At 39.6% G+C, this 18,471-nt stretch overlaps 1 protein-coding gene across 3 annotated transcripts in view; it reads left to right on the forward strand.

Moving 5' to 3' along the window:
* Positions 1-18,471, forward strand: part of tafa3a (TAFA chemokine like family member 3a) — a 91,474-nt gene that overhangs the window by 16,992 nt on the left and 56,011 nt on the right. The window contains exon 2 of one of the 3 annotated variants that reach the window (XM_051416029.1): positions 11,544-11,584. The exons of the other annotated variants lie outside the window; for them this stretch is intronic. The gene's annotated coding sequence lies outside the window, so the exon portion shown is untranslated. The remainder of the gene's footprint in view (positions 1-11,543; positions 11,585-18,471) is intronic. 3 annotated transcript variants of the gene reach the window in all.

Here is an 18,471-nt window from a genome sequence, read left to right on the forward strand (position 1 = left end):
TGTTTAGTTTTGTCCAAACCAGTCAGTAGTAATTGATGTATCCGTCCTGCGGATAAAGTCATTTACAGTCGACAGGGAAGTAGCAGTGTATGCTGGGAGCAGCACCCTTAACTTCTTGTTTTTCATGATGATCAAAGAAATATGTAGATTAAAGAGCTGCTATTTCCATAAGTCGACTTATACAACCTGTAAGGCTGCATCCATTTCCACACTTGATGCAGTTTTTATAGACATTTATATCGTATCCTATATCATATATTTATAGCTGACTGTAGCTGAATTTAACATGACGTCTCCACTTTTAATCGCACCTACAAAGGTCTGATTGGGCTACTGTTTGTCAAACTGATGGAAACAGCTGACAATGGACGCCGGACCCTATTTGAATCACTGAATGAATCCAAGATTTAAACCAGGCTACATGAGAACTTGGTTTCTACAAACAGTATTTCTCTAAGTCACTGGTTCTCACTGAGGTATTTCTTGTGGTATGTGTATCCGCACACAAATCTCTGAAATCTTTCTAAAAAAAGAAATACATTATTTAAAACACATAATAAGCTTCTAATAAAACACTACACAATTTTGAGAAAATACTAAATGTACTTAGCAAACCAAATTAGCTCTAGTTCCGTTCAGGATGCAACAACAGTCAACAATAGATAATCTCATATTGGGAATGAACAACATGTTTCACCTGCAGCTTTTGTCAGGTTTGCTCATGTGTTGTTTGCTTCTAATAAAGTCACAAGTAAAAAAAAAGTCATTCCAGTGTGCTGTGGTTAATTTTGACCTAAGATAGTCCTGCGTTCTATCAGCACTTCCCTGGCTGGCTGTGCTCGGTGAGTGTCATTCACTAATAAATAATCTTATATTAGGAATAAACCTGTGTCCTGTGTGAACTGTCTGTAGCTGAATAGGGTCGGCCTATGCTGCTGTATTAACGTTGGTCGTAATACACAATGTATTGTGCTCTAAAACATCAAATTTTCATGACTGATTAAGTAACAACTAAAGTTAAAGTAAGAATAAAAAAAAGATCCTTAGTGATTATTAATTAAGAGTTTAATACATTTAAAAATTCAGGTAATTGAGCTGTGATGTTTTGTCACAGCTGTGCAGGTTGGAGGAGATTTGAAGATCATTTTTAGTGACATCGCCATGGTAACTATGGAACTAAATCTCCTCACGGTCGTCATCAGATATTTAACTCAGATTCTGATTGGTATATGGAAATGAGTGACAACATCGTGACAACACTGCATCACCCAGTATGACCCTGAATTTAAAAAAAAGGGGTTTTCAGGCCCTGTATGTACAGTGTTTGTTTTTATTTTAAGCAACAGTAACATTAGCTTTTGGGTTTTCTTTAGCAATTGTCTTCTGACGCGGCTTGTGGTTCAGGATGATGCTTATATGCCCTTTCATCTTCTTGCGCTTCTTATCTGCCAGGAATCTCAAAATTGGATTTGTTTCCAAGAATACTGTTGCATTGATTGCGTGTATCTTTTTATGTGCATGCATAAGCGTTTGCTGTGAGTTCATTATTTGTATAGATGAATATTTGTGTTTATGTACGTGTGTGGGAAGCACAAGGCTCTGCTTACGAGCGCCCTGGTAGTTGAGCCCTCTGAAGGGGTGGAGCAGACAGCGAGTTCAGACACACCTATTCATCACTCTGAAGCAGGGAGTTCATTAAAGTAGCCCACGCAGCCTCCTCTGTGGCTCCTGAACCGGAGCCAGCCTCCCATGCTAAACAAACAGGGTCAAAAAGTGATCTCACCACTCGCTGTTACAGTTCAGTAATAACAAATGCTGTAAAACATAAAAATCCTCAAAATAGAAAAAATGTTGCTGATCAGAAACTTGTAGAAAATTATAATTGTATTTATTTTATAGTGAATTAAATTAGATAAAGGTTGTGTACTGCTGTTTATCTTAAAACAATACTATATATAATACATAATAATCAGGTATTGTTCTAGCACCAATATAGAAAAAAATAAATTGCCACAAATACAAAGTCTTATTTTTCCAGTAGTTAATTCCTCTTGTTACACCAGTGTCTGGGTATTGATTTTGAGAATCATTGCTCCATCAAGATATTAGGGCATAAAGAAATGTATGTTTCTGCAATTGATTGTAGAACTAGACTTTCCAGCTATATGAAATATCAATTTTTAGACAACCATAGGCGTAGGCATTAGACAACCTCATACAATGTTCAGCAATAAAGTAGACGACGGAGAAAAACTGTTTTGTACCGACTTTTCTCACCAATTTAGTAATGAACAAACATAAGATATAAGATAAAAACAAAACTTCACCCCTAAATTGTAAATCTGCTTCCACTGCCTATGCTCCTGGAATGAATAAAGAGGTTTTAAAGATGAAAAATGAAAAACCGAACAGAGCTTCCAAAGGTTTCTAGCCATTAGTGATTGTGAATTGATCAAAGACTCATATTTTCAAAGCAAAACCCGAATAACAAATCTTTAAAACTACAGTATGTAGGCCACACAATCAAAGCCAAACCAATTATATGTTCATTCCATTTTCATAAAAATACTGAAAAATAAAACACTTCTCCGAAATACCATTTCTTTTGTTTTTGTTAATGTCATCTTCAATTTGGGAGCAAATAAGCAGTAAAACCTGATCACTTTATGTTAATGCCAGCATATGTAGAACATCACTGATGCAATATTTGCTGTTTGTCTATATTACCATACCTAAATACCTTTACATCATAATTATATGTGCAGTATATGCATTTCTCTGTGTGTTTGTTTTGGCATTGCATGCAGGTACATTGAGAGTAGATTTGGTTTGCAGTTAAACACGGGGAATTCCTCTTAACAATAATAACTCAACAAACTATCATGATACATGATAAATGAGTAAAAATAAAGGATAACAACAAAAAAAGATAAAGGTGCTCCAGGCTCTAAAAATTAGGACTTACAAAGAGAGAACAATAAAAAAAAGATAAATAACCACAAGAATAAATGAGGTAAAAATGGAGGTAATAAAAGAAAAACTCTGTGCCATTTACAAGAACAGATAACCAGAGTCAAATTCCTTTTACGTAAGATGTTATTTGGTTTTATTCCAGATCTGAATGACCAGATCTGAATGACAACTTGATAAAATGTCCCTCTTTGAATCTTTGAGTATGACATTGACAAAGACACATAGAGATATATATTTTTCAGTGAAGCCTTTGTTGACCTGTTATGGATGTGCCGTAACAATGTTGTCCTCTTTGGTGGCTTTTTTCTGTGATTTGAACTTTTCAGCGTGGCACAGCGTGACATTGTTCTCTCTATAACCTCACTTAATGTTGCCTGGAAACATTTCTTATATCTCACTATCACTATCACTGTCCACTTACACTTGCAGCCCAGGGAACTCCTTTGTTGTTGATATGATGGGAAATGAAGATGTCAGTAACTGAAGGACAAATAGATGAGCGACTGAGAGTGGGGAAAGTGAAAGAGCTTCTGGAATACATCACATAGAGTACTCTTGAAATCTTAACAGTGTTAGCGGGAAAGTTTTTCTTTTAAGAGACTGTAAACACACGCGTATACTGTTTTTAAGACATAATCAGGTACATTTAAATCTCAACATAAGCTTTTTTTTAACATACTGTTGATGTTGTTTGGCTTGTAAGAGTTTTGTGTGCCTTCACAAAATCTGCACAGTCATACATTTACTTTAAAGCAACAATTTGTCATTTTGGGAAGAATGGTAATTGACTTTCTTGGTGAGAGTTAGATGAGAGGATCGATCTGTACGTTGAATATAAAGCCGTAGTCACAAGCTAGTTAGTTTAGTTTAACAACGCTTGTACAAATTAAACAAACTAGATGAAGTATAACCCACTAATTGGAGAGCAAACTGGCTCCAGCTTTATATTTTACAGACATATACAAGAGTAATAAAATGTTGAACTATTCCTTTAACAATAGAGACGTTTAGTATTTTTTTTTTCAAGTTTATACTTGCATCCAGATCCAAATTCATTGTGATACACAACCATGGGTATGTACCAGATTTAGTTTTTGGTGGTTGAAGATATCTAAAATCTTAGCTTAAATATAAAAAAAATATTTATTTAAAAAACAATTTAAAAGAATTTTATTTAAAACACTCATGGATCTGTATCTTTATCTGGAACTGCTCTTTCTATCACCTTTCCAGAATTTGTAATAAACAGACAAACAAACAAACATACAGGACTGAAAACATAACTAACACATATTCTGGCAAAGGAAAGACAAACAACAGAAATTTGGAACTAGTGGTCGTTAGTCTCAGCTCAATTGTTCATCGGCGCACGCCTCGCATCATTTCCTGTCAGCACACAGCGGCACAGCACATTAATTCCATGTCCACACCAGTGCAGCCCAGTTCACAGTGAGCCAACCAAACACGGACAGTCGGTCAGATTTTGTCGGACCTCATTTGTTCTGTGACCAATGGGCTTTTGGTTCTCAGTGTGTGCAGCTCCGGTGACCTCTGAAGTTATCCTCAGCCATTTCTATAACACATGACAGCTGCACATGCATCATTTGGGTCCATGTGGGTTACTGTGAACAAAAAATTAGGTTCGAATGGTTGTCAGGATGAGCTCAGGGTGAGCTCTGCTCCTGTGTGTGAGCATACTGCAGCCTATGTTAGACTGTGCATTTATATATATGTGTGTTGGGAGAATTTGATGTATTCTGGGACTGCTGTATTCTCGTGTTCTTCTGTGTTTTACGGTTGGCGGACAGTGGTGCACCGGAGCAGATGTGGCATTTAAATGGCCTTCTTTTTTGGGAAGCAGGTGGCTGAGTGTGATAGATCATAGATGTCATCTCTGGCTCTGCTTTGTTCTGTATTAGCACTACCAGAATGAGTTCCTGTCTTTGGTGCTTCAGCGGCACATGCGTGCATGTACAAGGACATTGAGACATGCACACACCCATGGACATATACAGGCACGCACGCACAGCATCCTCGTGCAAACGTTCATCTGTGTGTGTACAGACGTGTCACACACACACACACACACACACACACACACACACACACACACACACACACACACACACACACACACACACACACCTAAAGGGAAGAGCAGACCAGCTATGATAAAGGAGCATATTCAGCCCTGAAATCCCACAGCGCCACAGTGTCAGACCTTTCCTCCTCTCTAATGACCTGTAAAAGTCCACCAGCACAAAGAGCCAAAGTATAATGTAGTTTGATGTGGAAAATGTTTTAGTCAGATGTACGCCGTGCTAACACTGAGACACGTGATTTTCAGCTCCTATCCCGTTGTCCCTTCTTCCAGTATGAACTTAGGACCATAATGACTTTGCACAACTGTGAAAAATGAAACTGAGTGATTATAATTATTGTTGTATCTGATTTTATATTGATGTGTTCGCTGTCCTCGGGGCTGGTTCCATTTGTCTTCTCACACTGCTGCTCTTTATTCCCGGGGAGGAGAGAGGGCGTTTCGAACGAGCCCACAGCAAACAGGACTAAAAATAATGACTCTGTGGCTCTGTTTGAGCTTTGCTGCTCTTTGCCTTCCCCTCAGGAATAGCTCTCTAAATACACACAGCGCTGAAGCCGTGGCACAGCTCTGGGCTGTCTGCGTGCCTCCTCAGTCATTTTCTTAAAATATCCAAAAGCTTTATTGATCTGGCCCCCGTCAGCCTTAGATGCATTAGATCTCTCCACTGCCATTTTCAATATAACATCTGTGTGTTTTTCTGTATGTGCGAGCGTCTTGTTTGTTCAGGCTTTGCAAGCACTGAAGAAAAATAAAGCAGAGAGCCGGGTGCAAGCAGCTGAGAAAGTGTGCTAAATTAATGTTATTATTAGCCCGTAATGACATCATCTCTCCGAGGAATCGTGAGCAGAGTTTGTGAACGACCCTTCCAAAACATCAGATTTCTTGTGCTGCCGCGTGTTTTGACAGCGATTCCCACTGCTCAATTAATTTTAATCAAATGTTTACAATGCACTAACAGCTTGGAATTTTGTGTGTAATAATGATGCAAACTTAAACTTTGTTTGAAATGATCGCCCCAAACAAACACTAATTAGTTTGCTGCGAGAGGTGATGTATTCATGCTGTCCAATCACAGGCGGAGAGAGAAGCAGCGGGAAATGTGGATAATTGAGCTCCTACTGTTTGTTCTGTCTGTCGCTATAGATCTCTTTGTGCCATACATACTTTAATTCTCTTTCACTCATTTCACCGCATCACCCTTTTTCTCTCTCTCTCTACTTTCTTTTCTCAGTCTGTATCTTTTCCCCTCTTCTTGTCTCTTCTATTGTTTCTAAAATACATCAAGTCAGTCAGACTTTCTCCTCCTCTCCCAAATCCTGCACCCTTACATCTCCAAATTCCTTCCTTCCTTCCTCTCTGGCACTATCTTTAATTCTTTCATTTTCTGCCTCACCTCTCATGCTTCTTCACTCCCTCTTTGCTCTGTCGGCCTCCCTCTCTCCCTCCGCGCCCTCTTGAGTATCACTCCCCCAGCTTCTCCCACACGACTTCACCGAGAGGCACCACATGAACACATGTGTCTGAGCTGGAGTGTGTTTACTCTTCACTGGTGCTCGTCTCTGAGGTGGCTGACACACACAAACCAGGGATCTAATTTCTCTGTCTGGAATTTTGTCTGTGAGAGAATGATGATCTGTCTCTCCAAGCTAACATTAAACTTTGTGAAGTAAAGTCAGTTACTATTGCTGCCCTGAATCCCAACTTAAAGATTTAGCGTTGTGGCTATTGTTACACTATGTTCCTTCAGAATTTGATGAATCCCATTGATTCAAGATTTGGGGGCATGATGCTGACAGAGAGAGTTAGATGAGAAGAGCAAGGGCCGGGAGATGATTAACTTAAAGCATAAATACACCTATCAACACCCCTGCACCGTCCCACTGGTTGCCAAGAAATAGTCCCAGCACCTAAGTCCCTGTTTCAGTTTGTGTATAGATTAAACAAATACAGCAACTTTAGAACTTTTGTGAACCTTTGGCCTGAGCTAGGCCAGGCTTTCCCATACTTTTTCATGTCAAGGACCCCCACAGTTAATGCAAATTAGACCAGGACCCCCAATTTAAGGATGGAGGAGGATTTTTTCTTAAGAAATGTTTAGGTTTCAAGATTATAAAGTCTTAACAGCTAATCAATGATCAAACTGGGATTGCTATTAATTGCAATCAATAAAAACAGCTAACCCTATCTCTTCAACTTCCAAAAAAATTTATAAAACCTCCTTTTGCTGGGGACCCCCTACAACCCACTGAAGGACCCCTGTTGGTCCCAGGACCCTAGTTTGACAACCACTGAGCTAGGCTACTTGTTTCCAGTCTTTATCTCGAGCTGAGCTTAGCATCTCTGTGCTGTAACTTCATACTGAGTGTACAGACATGAGAGTGATATCTATATTTTAATCTACTTTTTTAAGGTGTCCTGTTTATGTGCTTTGCAGTAAGCAATAGGAAAAGAGAAGTGTTCACAGGTACAACATCCAACTCTCCAACAGGAATAATGATTCGAAAAAAAGGAACCTACGTAGAGCAACTTGGCAAACTTACCGCTGTGCTATTGTACTGAAGCAATAATCCGACTATATGTATGTAACAAAGGTTTAGTTAGATTTTTGCTACAGTGTGAGCTTCAAGGTGATTTTGCTAATGCAAGAATGCCCAGTTGATACTTTTGTGGCTGTGCAGAACATTTTTCCCAGGTGATCATGGAGAGAACAAACCGCTGAGGAACCTGAGCATAAAGACCACACCGTCAGTGACAAACTGAACTTGTTCTTTTCAGCTGACGGTTGCATACGTGGGTGTAGAGAGCAAACGCAACTGTGATCACATAATAAGGGTAAGAGAGCAAGTATATTTCTGTTTCAGAAAAAAATAAGTGACAGTCACACTATTTAGTCAAATCACCACGTCTTGTGGTTGCACTGCATTATGCAGCAACAGTGGAGAAACTGGCAACTCTGACTTACACCTACAGTAAATCTGATATTTATTGTTATAGTTACGTAATTTAAACTTTTCCACCATCAAACTTGTTTGTAGCTGCAAATATCTAAATGTCATGTCACTAACATTTTGCCAGGAGGCAAGAAAAATAAACCACCGAACAATGAGCCCAGAGATGATACATAAATCCTGCATTGCCAGTAGCTTTTTAAAATAACTGCAAGGTGTTGAAAGGAGGCTTTTTAAGCTGGAGTAGATAGAAAGTAACAGTAATGTGATATCTTTCTAGGGTTTTCCATTCATTTTCATCAGCAAGTCGCCATCTGGTCCATTCCTAGTTGGCTTATAATTAATAAATAATTGTGAAAAGAATTAACACGTTGTTTTGCTTTCGAATTGAAATTCAGGATTTTCTTTAAATGAATGGTAGAGGAAACAGTAATACACAAGACAGAATATTATAAAACATCATTAGTGGCCTGGGACAGTTGGTGAGCCCAGGCTTGATTGGCTTACACTGCATCTGGGCAAATAGTGTTTAACAATGATAATTCTTAACCTGCTGTGAGGACCAGATGTTACAGATTTGTCAGTAATTCCATTAGAGGTGAATCTGAAAAAAGCTTTAAGCCATGCTAGTTGGATGGCTCTAGGGATGGATTGGATTGGATGGATTGCTATGAGTACAGAGACATCAGCAGGCCAGTGTTTTTATTTCTCCTGTGAAATATCTTCATAACTACTTGATGGATTACACCAAATTTTCGACAGTCATGTTACCTAATGGCTTTGGTAATCCCGTTTTCCTCCTGTGCTACCAACAGATGAAATTATGATTAAAGACCAAATATCTGCCAAACTAATGACATTCTCTTCAGCCCCAGCTGCACTTTGTGTTTATTACTAATTAGCAAATGTTAACACGCTAACAAGCTAAATTATGATCATAAACATAACAAACATTATACCTGCTTAACATCAACATGTTTGTGTTGTCATTTTTCAGAAGGTTAGCGAACGTTAGCCTTTAGCTCAGTACAGTGACTTTTTAGGGGTATTTATTTCGTTTGGATATTCGGTGAACTGATAAATAGTTTTCTTGGTTGTGATGTTGATATCTCATGGTGTGTCGGGGGTGGGTTTGGCCATGATGTGTGGCCCCCGGAGGCTATTTGTGTGCTTATGTATAGTACACTGACACAGAGGATGCCATGGAGCATCGCTGTAGACTCTCAGTTTTATTTTTCAAATTCCTTCCTGCATCCTTTGACCTTTTATAAAACATGCAAAACTGGTCAATGCTGAATGTCTTTTGAGGGAAAGGCACTCAGTTATCTTCTCTTTTGAAGAGGTTTTCAGTAATTTTCAAACATTTCTGTGTCAGTAAAGTCTGCTGCAAACGTTTTGACACAAGCTAACAGCTATTTGAAAATGCATTTCGGTCTGGCTCTGCTTTACATAGAACCGACAAACATTCAAAACAGCCAGGACAAAGCAATCACGTCACGCCAATGATTGTGTGATTGCCGTATTAACGTTGTCGACAGCTGTACTGGCTATGCCGTAACTAGCAGGAGGTAAATATTGCAAACCATTGGGGGCTGATTGAATATGTTTATTTAATTTCTGTCCAGAAGCAAGGCAGGCAGCCGGATGTCTGATTACCACAAAGTATTACTCGTTTAGAACGTTGAGAGAAAATGGTGTGTCCTCCACTGTGGCACCAGCAGAGATAGAAATGCAGAGCAGTTGTACTGTGCTGGTGTAGATGCGTCCTGTGAGCTTTTTCCTTTTTGCAGTGCAATTAATTTATCTCACGTCACTTGTATGGTGAATGCCTCCTCTAGGTGATTCACCGCTGCAGATCAAACTTTCTCTCTGTGCTCTCTCAAGCAAGACCAACTCCCCCTAAAAGATTCTTCACACAGAAGATAGTCTGACAATAAAAGCAGATATTCATGCCCTGGCGTAGCATTTTGTCAAAAGATAAAAGCTTTCCTCCCCTCTATCTCTCTTTTCATCAATACAGAAGAACACAGTGTGAAGGCAAACCCCATTTTCTTCTGCGCTCCGAATATCTCCACAGTGCAATGTGGAGGGTGTCATCTGTAATGAATAGCCCTGAGGTAATTAGAAACATGCTGCTCTTCCAGGAGAAAAACAAGATTGTGAAAAAGTGATGATGAATAAATAGAAAGGAGAAAAAACAGAAAGGAATGAAGTAGGGATGGGCCCTCCTGGTTGAGAAACAGATGCCAGGGCTGTATTGTTGATACTCTCTGCTGTTTGGCAGAGGACGCAGGGGGCTTCTGCCAATTCATTAACCAGTCAAGTAAGGAGGCTTCACACTGTCTCCAGCAGCACTCAAAACACCGCCTACTTGTCTTGTCACTCATGAGCATGTTTGGGTGATGATGGGGTGTTTTTGTGTCTTTGCGTTTGTGTGTGTATAATGTCTGTGACATCTGTGTTTGACTCTCAAAGACTAAAAAGAGGATAAAGTTCAGTTTGATTCAGAACTATGAAGAATGATGCTGTCCATCAACACTGTCGCCTACAAGATACATTTAGATATTACTCATTTGCTCAGTCTGGAGAAAGATTTTACCATATTTCAACTCATTATTTTGGTTTTCCAGCCCACAACTTCACTGTTTTAGTTCACTGTCATCACTCTCATCAGCATTGTTTCCAAATGCAGTAGCCACAATGAGCCAGGAGTTGGATTTACATTCATTAGGTAGAACAAAACTTCAAATAAATGCTTATCTAGCTCTGTGTCTGCACAATGCGGTAATAGAAACTTCTTGCCAATAAGTTCCCAAGTGGCCCCAACATTGTAATTTTGGTTAAACATTAATTAAGTCAGTTTGTCCCATTTAGTACCTCAAGTCAATTGTTGACTGTTTGAATTATGGTGTGAGCAAGTAAACCATTATCTGTATCTGTATCTGTATCTGTTTAACCAACAAAATGATCTGTGCTCGTATCCATACTCGGAAAGGGAAGAAACTGCACTCTACCCCACACCCTAACAAAAGAACATGATCTTTCCCTCACCTTAATAGAGTTCTCCAAGTTGCTTTAACACAACCATAAATCACGCTTTAGTTGTCAGGATTGGATATTGCAGGAAAAACCAATCACCATTTTGCAGGTATGTTTAGGATTGATATTTTGCCTTTATTATGTCATTACTCGTGGCATAATGGCTCTGCACAATAGCTTTACATGAAAATAAATTTTTGTAAGACAATATTTTTTATTATCATGGTATCCTTTATGTGTTGGATCTCAGAAAATAATTCTGCTGGGAATTTTGAAATCTTAATGCTGGTGTGTATAATAATTTAACTTTGTTTGTCATTTATAAGGAGAAGTATCAACAGAAATTAATTTTACAGTGTAAGCCAACAAATTTACATTATAATGAAGAGAAACAGATGACTAACCCTATTTTTTTCTCTTTCTGTCTGTTGTCCCTCTTTTCTGCTCCGTAATTTCTAAATTGGACAATTGTCTCCAAGACTCGAAAACACAAATCTACAGGAAACACTCACCACCAAAGGTTTGAATACATCACTATTTACAGCCCACTGCCTTGAGCTGTCATGTTGTGAGACAGATTGATCTCACCTCACTTAAATGCAGCATAAGCTACAACCACACTGACAAGGGGAGGAGGGTTAGTCATTGCTGAATGTGACATGGATTGGAAAAGAAAGATGCAGACACTAATGGACAAATCAATATTCACCATTTTGAATGTCGAAGCAGACTCCCTGGTCAAAAGATGGCCGACTTGATCTGATAACAATCCCGGTGATCAATTCTTCTGTTTATATGTTTTTCTTCTCCTTATTCTATATTTGTGTGATACGAGTGATGGAGGCAGATGTAGATGTGTGAGAAAGATGTCATCATCACACACCAGATGCCTGTGTGTTGGAAGCTGCAGATTTCCATCCTGTGTGTCTGAGTCGTGTGTATGTGTGTGTGTGTGTGTGTGTGTGTGTGTGTGTGTGTGTGTGTGTGTGTGTGTGTGTGTGTGTGTGAGTGTTTGCAGGTGACGATCACATGCAAACACATACACGTGTAGTTTCTGAAGAAGACTGGTTATACATGTTAGTTTTTATAAGCGCAATATCCCTCCCTGAGAGTTATGAGCATATTAGACAGATCTGTTCCTTGTGATGTATGTTGGGGTTCTGTAACAATACTATAGTTTCCTAAAAATTACATATTTTAAAGATGTCACTGGATTTGAAAAATACTGTTATCAGCTTCATCAGGTTTTGCAAAATTGTCCAATGTTAACTTTCTAGTCTGGAGTGTCAAACCTGAGAATATGTTGTGTTTGGTCCACAAAAGCTAAAGGCAGATTTTCCAAGTTCAAAATAAACCTGCCGGACTTGAGGCATGAGACAGTTTGACATGGTCCTGTGGTCCAGTTCAGCATAGATCTTATGTAGGGTGGTGGTTTGAAAATCAATTATTGTAGCAGACTTCTTTTGGAAAGTTGTTGTTGGAAAGTGTTTGGAAAAGAACAGGCATTTTCAAAAAAATACTTGGCAGGTAATTGGCTAAACCGTCTGTCTATCACCATCTGTCATGGGTGATCTTCAACCGATCAGATCAATGAAACACATAACGTAGTCAGACTCTTTCCAAAGCCATTTGGCAGAAGAGCGATAACATCTTTTCAATGGAGAAAGGCCTTCAGTGGCATTCTTTGCTCTTCTTTCAATGAAGAAATACTCTCCAGTTCTGATATAACTGATACTAGCAGCATTAATCTAACCTCTATGGGAGCCGGCATTGTTATTTAATGAACAGCTCCTTGCTACATCGCACCTAGCGCCCACCCCGGTAGCTGCCAGTACTTCTTCAAAAACCCTGACTGGTCCGGTACCACTGTACAGTAGCTGCCTACAAACACATAGAGTGAAGCATGGCAAGATGGAATCTCACATGATCTTCTGATTTCATAATCTTGCAAGTCGAGCCGCCTCAGGAGAGTTTTCCTTGACTTGCATTGTCCATCACAGTGAACATCAAGCGTGTGTGTGTGTGTGTTTCTGTCCGTGTCCTACTGAACTTCACATGCTGTACCACATACAAACCTTTAAATATCATACCTGTAGTGCTATGACGTCATTATCAGGGTCACTAATTGACGGTGAGCCCAGCACTCTCCTGCTGGTTCACGGAATATAATTTGTCATAAAATGTTACTGAAGATATAATTTATTTACTGAAGACATAGACAGGCTGACATTTATATTAGAACAAATGTGTCTGCCATATATATTAAATACATCAAATAGAAAAACACCCCCTCTGGCTAAGACAGCTGTTTGAACATAAGCCTACAAGAAATGATGTCCACATGAGGAATGATTTAATATAACATATCACTCTATTAGACTGTTTTATTTCTTGTAATCTCTCCTCCTGAGAATCAGCACAGTCAGAGCTGCTGTCCTGTTTGAATTGTGCTTGTTGCTTGTCTGTGTCAGTGACACATTTCAGTTGTCCTTTATGATGCAGCATAACAGAGCTCAGCATGACTCAATATGACAAGCCTCTCAGGTTGCAGGATGATGTCAATAGCGGATCGCTACTTAGCTCCACTTCTGAGAGATGACCAGTAAGTGTGCCAGGAATCTGTGTCTGCCTTGGATTGTTGTAAAAGGTTGTCTGTATCTTTACTAGTCTGTTAACCACTGTGAGTTGTAGTCACCCAACAACAGTGAGCAAGTGCTCTACCCAGGGAGAGAGGAACTCTCTGAATGTCTGGTGTAACATTAGGATTATCTATTGGCAGAAATATAAAATAATATGCATAGATATGGTTTCATTAGTGTATAATCACCTGAAAATAAAAGTCATTGTGTTTTCAATTCCTGAGAGTGAGCCATTTTCTTCTACAGAGGGACACAGAGGTCATCTTCCTTGGAGGCCACCATGTTGAACCTCTATGCTGATACAGTGGCCCAGAATGGACAAACCAAAACAGTGGTTCTAGATAGGGCCTTTGGCGTTTCACGGCCACCGTGGTTTCTCCTGCAGACTTGGAATGGGAGGGTGAGGCGAGGGCGTTGTAATCTGCAACTACACCACTAAATCCTACACACTGGACCCTTATAAAATAGTTCAACCTTTTGGGAATCAATACCACTCTTATAACTGTAAGGTAGATATGTTGCTGCAGCCAGCATTGTTGTTACACAAACAAGTTATATCTATTTCAGTTTCTAGGTGCTGGTAGGTGCATTTTGGACCAACCTTTGGAGAGAGCCATGCCCACTGTTTCCCCCTACTTCCATTCTTTATGTTAAGCTAAACTAACCTTGACACTAAAAAAGGTGAAGAACCACTGGTACAGAGGAAAAGGGTTTGACATTTCTTTCTTGTTTTGTCCCCTTGCTATATTTCAGATTACTATTATTGTGACCTGCCTCAATTCAGTTTGCTTATACATACAAATGTGTTGTGGGTCATGTGAAGTGTGACTTTATTATTCAGATTATATTCTAGCAGAAGTGCATATTGTTTATCTGGAGAAAGGGAAAGTGTGTGTTTTACATCAGAATTGAATGCAGGGGACTACAAAAGAGAAACACTGGAGGTGGAGATGCTTTGATCAGATTCAAGAGGAACTGAATATGAAACCTGATAAAGGAACAGAAACTAGAAAAAACACAAACCAAAACATGCGCATTTAGAATAAGCATTTAGAATAATTTTCAGGTATTCCTGGAATATTTTGTTGTACAACGAGGGCAAATCTGTTCTGGGTTTGTATATACTTTATTTATTTATTTATTTGTTTATTTATTTTACATAAAGTGGAAGATATCTTGCGTGCATATTTTACATTCATGTCGGCAGATTATTCACTTGAGCCTTGCTAATGCTTGTGCGTGCTTTTGCTCTTCTCCAAATAAAAAAAAGGTCATTCTCACAGCCAGATCTTCCTTATCTGCACCTCTGCTGCAAAACACTAGCTCAGAAAAGAGGCTTATTCCTGTGAGCTGTACAGTACACGACACTGTCTGGAGGGTGATACTGTACTCGCAGGTACTGTAGCTGAACAGACAGCTGCCAGAGAGGAAGGCGGTAGAGAAGGAGAGGAAAAGGAGGAGATGGAAAGGACAGAGAGAGAGAGAGGGAGCAGAGGATACAACAAGGGAAAAAAGAGGTGAGAGTAGAGGAGAAGCAAGGAAATGGGGAGCAGAGAAGAAAAAAAAAAGCCTTGGAGTCAGCAGTCAGCAACATGTCAAGCTGCTCTACAGATTACCCTGCACACACGAGAGGGCAAGGAAGTACAGTAACACACCTCCTTTATGTTATTTCTGTGGACACACACTGTAATGTAATGCCCACTCTTCTGAAAAGGCACATTTTAAGGTGCACCCAGTCAAAAAAATTAAAAAAGAACTAATTGGTAAGTAAGCTCCTGGATCAAATGATGGTTTAGCATCTGTTAGCTGTGAGAGAGTGTGTGTGTGTGTGTGTGTGTGTGTGGTTTTTTAGCGTGCTGTATTGCATATGCTTACACTTCTGAGCTTATGCTAAGCAAGCTTACACAATCCACTTAGCATACAGGCTGTAATAAAGTATTAACATGCACAGTCACAGGCCAAATAAATCCCAGATAAAAAATAATAAAAAAAAGTGTTGAAACTGCAGTGACTATTTTAGTCACACAATGGCAGGTTGATCAAAGAGAAACCAAAAACAAAGCCTGGACTTTTCTGTAATTAATGACGGTACCAATATAAAACATCCACTTGTTGGATTTTGTGAGGGAGGTAAGCAGTTTGGCTCAAATCTCTTCTCTCAGTGTTGATCAGAGGAAAAAACTAGAAATTTGAGAATTGTCATACAGGACAATGTGCAGGTCCTTCAGTATAAATAGTAATCTATTTTCATACCTTGTAGTATCTCATTAAAATACACTGACAAGGACTATGATGCTTGTCATCTTTATCTCACCCTCAAATCACACTCTGAGAGAAATGTCAATCATTAAGGCGATTTAGAAAACACATGTAGAAATAAGCCTCCATTGACTTCCCATCAGCTCAGATCAGCTGTCATCACTCTGCTGTGAAACCGTCAGCACGTTACAGTTTAACACTCAACTTCTGTTGTTCCTGCTGCATGATTTTCTCATCTCAGAGCTTCTCAGAGTAACTCATTTGTGAATCATGAAGTGTCATTTATCACATTATTGATCATGTTAACTGTTGACAGTTCAATCACAGCATAGCTAATGCGGTGTCACTGTGTACAGTAAATCACTTCATGAAAAGCTAATAGATGATAAGATTTACTGTTCATTGAGCCCCTCTACACTTAGTTACTGTTGTTACATCTGCCAAGCTTCCTATTCTCACACACTATTCAGTTTACTGTAATAATGCACATTTACAACTCATTGGTTGGGTTGCTGGAACCAAATCCAGAAAAGAGCAGTGTCCTTAATCAATCCCTATTTATTATACAGTGCACCACATTGTCCACCCTTTTATTTCAATGTGTGACAATGTATCCAAATAAAAAATCCTCACTGGAATGCCCACAAAGTAATGGGCCACATTTTATAGGTGCCAAAATTAGTAATGACACAAATGATGATGATAAATCATCCTAAATCTCCATTTACTGTTCACTACTGAGTAAACTATTTAGTGTCTATTATATAGGGAGTGGTGAATGAGTGAAAAAGGAGGTGATTTCAAACACAGCCCGGGATAGAGCTACTAACCTTAGCCTAAGCTCTGATAGCATCCTTGGTCCAGACCTTTGTAACTGCCCAGTCCACCGAGTTAACTGATTCTGATTTGGCATCATGACATGAAATAGCAGTTATCTCGGTTAAAAAAAGCGATAATACAATCAGCGCCGTGGAGGAGACTAACGCCGTTGTCAAGCTGTGCACCGGAAGCAAGGAGGAACAATAGCAACTGCTAGATAAGATATACGCTGCTATCCAGGCCAGGGGCGGATCTGGAGGCTTGGCTGGGGTGGGATTTTTTAGGTGTGGCAGCAGCCATCCCAGTTTGGTGTCCAAGGGTCATTCTAAGGTAACAAAACCACAACAATTACTATATTCAGATGATTATACACTTATGGAAACATACCTATTAATAATATATTCCATTTCTGCCAATAGATGCTCCTAAATGTTACACACCTAACCTTTTAAGTCCGATGAAAAAAGCATTTATTTGGAAAAAATGATTTATTCATGCTAACAATTGCAGCTTAAAGCAGATAAACCCAAAATACACCACTCTCCAAGCTCCCATACACACTGCTTTAACAACACCGAAGCTTAGAAACCTGCTGTGACTAGTTATGGTTGCTAGGTTATGATTGGACAATTGTTTGCTGAAGGGGTTTAGCAAATGACCAATTTGTCATATTTTGTAACCAGTCTTAGAGGGGAAAAAAGGGCTTTGGACTGGTAATGCATAACTTTTTCCCCTGCATGTAAACAAGTGTGCTGACCTGAGGGGTCCCTGTCTCTGGTAACTTAATGATCACAGCTGTTGCTACATGTGCACTGCATGCTATTTGCTTCAGGCCACCAGAGAAATGCCGGCCCAGATGCCATTTTGAACTCACACAAGCTACTATGTGTATGTATTTATAGTAACTTTACAATAGCTATTGTTTTTCACTGCAGAATGAATTCAAACAAGGCTGTGTTTGCTCTGAAGCGCTCCGGTCAATAAAAAGCCCGACACAACAACAAATAAATCAATTAGAGGATGTGAACATTTATTTAATATCACCCAACCTTCCCCTCTGCTCTCTCTTTCCTTCTCTCAACTATACAATCTTCTCCATAAACAGTGTGCAAACTGGATTAATTTAACCTTCCTTCTTCTCTGAAACTCATCCGTTGGGCCTATCAGGCCTTTCCTAATGTATGACCCGATGTGTGTCCCAGAGCTGTGTTTAATCCAACAGCTTACATTAAAAAGAGTACACGTAGAGTGGTGCTTCTCTGCAGCTGCCACCACCGGCCAGACAGTCGCTAATACTGAAAGCGTTTCGAGAGTAGAGGTTAGAGGAATTAGTGAGAGTCGTGCACAGATCCGAGGCAAAGTGGATCCCTGATTTTTTGTTTAATAGCCCGCGCTCTCCCTCCCTCCCTCCTCCTATCCCATCCCCTCCTTCCCTGACATATGTGCATGGCTCGTCCCCGGGGGGCCTGCTGAATATGGGCAACAGTAAGTGGAAAAGAGTGTTAAGTGTGGTTAAAAGGGATAGAAGGGATAGGAAACAGAAAAAAGGGTGGAAATTGGCTTTGGCAGCATGGACAGTGTTGTTCACAGTGGAGATGCAGTGTAAGGTAATATTTTAATGAGTGATGGTTAGTAGATCATCACCAGAGCCCCCACTGAGACAGTTCAGCTCTCAGGTCAATGGAGGGAC

This window comes from Dicentrarchus labrax, unplaced genomic scaffold (genome assembly GCF_905237075.1).
Source record: "Dicentrarchus labrax unplaced genomic scaffold, dlabrax2021, whole genome shotgun sequence".
NCBI classification, from domain to species: Eukaryota; Metazoa; Chordata; class Actinopteri; family Moronidae; genus Dicentrarchus; species Dicentrarchus labrax.